Consider the following 4,810-nt stretch of genomic DNA (forward strand, 5'->3'; position numbering starts at 1 on the left):
AATTTGTCCTGAATTTAATTTCTTCAGAATTCTATTCCTTATACCTCAGTAATTTTAAAAAATTGTTATCAATGCTGCTAAAAGTTTTCTGCTACTATGTAAACCATGATAGTTTTTATGCCTTTTTGATAATATTTGCACTTAATTAGGGCTTTTTGCAAATTATTTTTATTGGAAGGAGAAACTGGACCGATAGAAATTCGGGACACACTGAAAATGTTATTTTAAAGACCAATATAACTTTCAACCTAAGGACTCTGGAGAAACACTATTCTGACCGCTCACAGGCATGATGACCACACCTTGCACAGAGAGTTAAGGGTTAGCCCTTAGTTCCAGTCAGCCAGGTTTTTGTATCCTAGCTCCAGCTGACAAGCTGAGTGAATTTAACCAAGTTATTTATCATTTTGGTGCCTAAATTGTCTCATTTCTAAATGGAGTACCAACATCAATGGGTTTTTGTAAGAATTAAAGCTAATAGAATGCAAAGCACTTAGAATAATAAGAGGTACACGATGGGTATACTTTCATAAGTGTTTGCTCTCAGTATTTCTAGAACAATTCTAATCTCAGTTCTGTTGTCACAAAATACCTTTCTAATCAGAAGCTAATTTTTTGTCAAACCAAGTATCTTGACTAAGTTCAGATTTACCAGGACATTTTTATCGATTTTTATTTTATTTTTATCTCTTGAATTAAGAGAAAAAAGATCTTATAAAAACTTAGATATAACTAAAATAACTAAAAGTTTTACCCCAACATTATGCAATGTATGTATTATTCAATAAAGCATGGACACAGTATGATAATTTCTTAATATAACAAAAATATCTGAGGTCATGCTTCTCCATTTTATCAGAATAGGCAATAAACAGATATATTGCCACTCAAGGAAACTGACATCAGGTGAGTAGCTAATACGGCTTTTTCTAAAGCAAACAAGCAAACCAAATTCTATTAGATCTCAACATGAGTACAACCGATTTCCTCAACTCACAAGTTTCTCTTCCAATTTATTCCTTCTGTGCCTCTTTCCCTTGTCTTTCTTATACATTTAGAGAGATGAGATGAGGAAAAATAAGTTACTTGCCTAACACTTTAACTCAAATCAGATAAAACTATCCACTTGTCTGAAAACTGTACCACACCCCAAATTTGTGTCTAGTCACAACTTCTCAAATATTTCTACGCCTAAGTTTTCCATTTTCTCCTTACTGAGGAGTTCAGAAAACAGGTTGCCTTGGTAGTGTCTTATAGCGATAACCTAGTGAATTGGGCTACTGCAGTCCTGCCTTTTTAGCAAAAAACCCTGGCTGGTTTAGCTCAGTGGATTGAGCGTCGGCCTGCGAGCTAAGTGTCGCTGGTTCGATCTTCCAGTCAGGGCACATCAGAGAAGGAAAACTCTGACTCCAAAAAACCTCCGCTGCCTTGCGGCATACCTCTTCAGGGGAAAGGCTAAGGGAGTAAACCCCGACAGAAAATCCGGAGCCGGAGTCCCTAAGGCGGTTTGACGCTGTAGTCAACACCGGCAACTCCTGCGGCGCACCTGAAACCAAGCTGTATTGACTCTGTCTTTCCCTTGGACCCTTCAGCTGCGAAGAGAGGGGGGGTCTGCTGCATGGGCAACAGCAGACCCTCCATATCACCCTGCCCAGGCTCTGTAGCTTCATTGCAAGATGTCGATTCAACACGGGAGGAGACAGATACCGTGTCACTCCCGAGTCGGACTGCACAGCCATTCTCGGCGGTGCAGATAGACTCTTAAGAAGCTACACCATCGTCTCTCGAGACGGACGGCTGCCGACGACGAGTTAACCTGTGAAACTCTCAGTGCTAAAGTATTACTGTGGCACATAGCATAGCATTTTTCTAACAGGGATTAAATATTAATATGTGAAAGAGAAGAGCCTTTGCGGTTCCTCTACTTTGGGTAGAATTACAGACCTATCGATCTTAATTCTGTGGAGCATGAGAAATCAGGAAGTTTTTCTCCCTCCACAGAATATTAGATTGCCCAGTTAGGTGTATTTTGGGAGCAATGCTTCTGTATGGGAGGAAAGGATGGAAAGTAGAAGACACAAACTACAATGAATTCAATCAACCTGCCAATGATGATATCTGTGTTAGCTCATATCATGGGTTCCCTATCTCTGCCCTTGGGCACTGAGACTGATGAATCACACCTAACACTCTCCCATTTCTCAGTGTAGCTATCATTTAAATTGTTGACATGTATCTTCATGATAATATGACAACATGGAAATACCCAGTCTGCAGTTACAATATAACTGACACACAATGAATAACAGGTTTTTGTTGTTGTTATTGCTTTTTGCTAGCTTGAGAGAAAAAAATAAAATTAATAATTTTATGGTTATCCTTTTAGCCAAATATTTTGCTAAAGTGGAAGATTAAATGTTTTTACCAGACTGAGAGACTAAAATTTTTTTGGTTTGTTAATAAAGTTGTTAACTGATTGATTCATAGTTGTGCATCTTTTTGGGATGAGAATTGTTGGCATGTTAAATATAAGACCAGTCTTGATATGAGAATGCTTTTGGTGGCTGCTATTCATAAGAATGATGAGAAGCTCTATACCTGAACTCTCTAATAGAGTACAGGTGGCTAATGAGCACTGAAATGTGGCTAGTCTGAATTGACATATGTTGTAAGTGTTTATTACACACAAACTTTCATAGACATAATATGAAATATATCTCAATTATTTTTCATATATAGCATGTTAAAATGATAATATTTTGGATATATTATGTTAAATAAAATTTACTCTTAAAACTAAAGTCATATTTCTTTTTTACTGCTTAAATGTGATTACCTAAATATTTAAAATTACACATGTGATTCACATTTGTAACTTGCATTATATTTCTATTGGACAGCAGTACTCTAGATCAAATCATCTAATTCAGCGGTTCAAAGTTCCAAGTTAACAATCTTAGCTGGAACACGCACCAAAGAACACTTCAACATGAATACAAGTCAGAACATCATCTGCATTCTTGCACCTGGAAAGGAACAAAGTGACTTACTCCAAATGACTTCCTTGGTGAACATGCTTCACATTTTCCAAGTGTCACCTGTTGAATATGCACACCATCAGAAAGATTGCTTTTTTAAAATTAAAATTCTGGAGGCAACATAATTCTGTTTGGTGAAGATGTGAGTTCTACCCAACACACAATGAATGCCATTAGTTCACAGTAAGAGAACTGCTTTGAGGCAATCATCAGACAATGATAAATTGAGGTGTGTGTGTGTGTGTCTCTGGGTATGTGCGTATCTGTGTGTATGTACACAGTTGTGTCTGACATTTCTTGTAAATCTTCCACAGATCAAAAACTTGAATTTATTCATTAAGTCCGGTGCTGAAAGGCATTTCAACAGTGACACAAAGTGGAATAACTAAGGACTCACTCGAAAGTTAAGATTCAAACATCAGGCAGCTTAACTTAGGTTGCATTATCTTGAAATCATTTTTAAATTAACATTTGATTGTCAAAGTTCAGCTGAAGTTCAGCAATTAATTGGGATCATCTTATTAACATGGATGCAATTATTATGTAATACCTAGATTTGGAATGTCATTCAAATGATATTTGACCAACGCTATGAGCAAGAATGTGTCAGATATGATGACAGTTTTAGGCAATTACATGAACTAGTCAAGACCTTATGTTTCACATCATTTGAAAAGCCCATGAGTAAATTGTGATACAGAATTACATCCCACAGTATTTTAGAAAGTTTAAGAATCGACATTCCAATATAACTTTTAACTTGTATCTGTTTTAGAGACGTAACAAGTGATCTTTTTTCATGAACTGCCTGCATTTCTGAAACATAAGTTTTAATTACTGTTTGGGAGGAGACTGAAACCTTAATAGCATGCAATGATAGTAAAGAAAATAAAAAGAAATATACATGGCACAAAAGCATAATAGGCTGAGCAATGAACACGCTTTGGCAGCTGTGAGTTCTAATGGCAGTTTGATGGTAGATGAATAGTTCATGATTTTTCTTATCTATAAAATGTTGATAAACTTTGATATCTAATTCATTGGAGCTTTTGTGAAAGAGAAGTAATAAAGCCCCAAAGTACTAAAGCATTTGACAGAAATAAAAGTTCTATATAAACCAAAAGAAAAGCAATGACTGAAGAAATGAAAGGTTTTCACTTCCGATTTAAGCTCCAGTGAGATGTAAGATAGAGGATCCTGGACAGAGGAGTTTATGAAAGAGAGTCAGGAATTATGTCTTCCGGACATCCTTCTCCTCCCTCCTCTCTCTTTCTCTGCCATTGTGGTCTGTGAGGCTGATTCTTCTTTGCTATGTCTTCTCACAACACTTTCAGGATCAAGAGCTTTCTGGCCAAGAAACAAAAGCAGAATCTTCCCATTTCCCAATAGATTCACATGAAAACTGGTAATAATATCAGGTACAACTCCAAGAGGAGACATTGAAGAAGAACAAAGCTGGGTCTATAAGGAATGGCACAGGACATCGGAGAAGAATCAAACTGGTTCTATAAGGAAGGGCACATGAGAGATGGCTCACGTATTTGTGCTCTATCCATGTTGTCTGCCTCTTAAAATCACTGAAAAGATCACAGCTTTCTGGACAGTTTGGCATTTTAATTGGGAAATTATTGGAAAAATGATTTTTCTCTGTTGATTTTTTCCTGCAGTAGTAGGTTGGTTCATTAATAAATGTGAGGCTATTTAAACTGCAAAAAAAAAAAAAAAAAATCATCTTTTCTGGAGTTGAAAGAACTATCAGTGAACTCAGAGTA

At 36.6% G+C, this 4,810-nt stretch overlaps 1 pseudogene; it reads left to right on the plus strand.

Annotated features, from left to right (window-relative positions):
• The first annotated feature begins 4,349 nt into the window (after window positions 1–4,349).
• Window positions 4,350–4,481, plus strand: LOC150019555 (large ribosomal subunit protein eL39 pseudogene; annotated as a pseudogene).
• The last annotated feature ends 329 nt before the right edge of the window (window positions 4,482–4,810 follow it).

The sequence above is a fragment of the Furipterus horrens genome, unplaced genomic scaffold (genome assembly GCF_987537825.1).
Source record: "Furipterus horrens unplaced genomic scaffold, mFurHor1.1.pri manual_scaffold_2, whole genome shotgun sequence".
NCBI classification, from domain to species: domain Eukaryota; kingdom Metazoa; phylum Chordata; class Mammalia; order Chiroptera; family Furipteridae; genus Furipterus; species Furipterus horrens.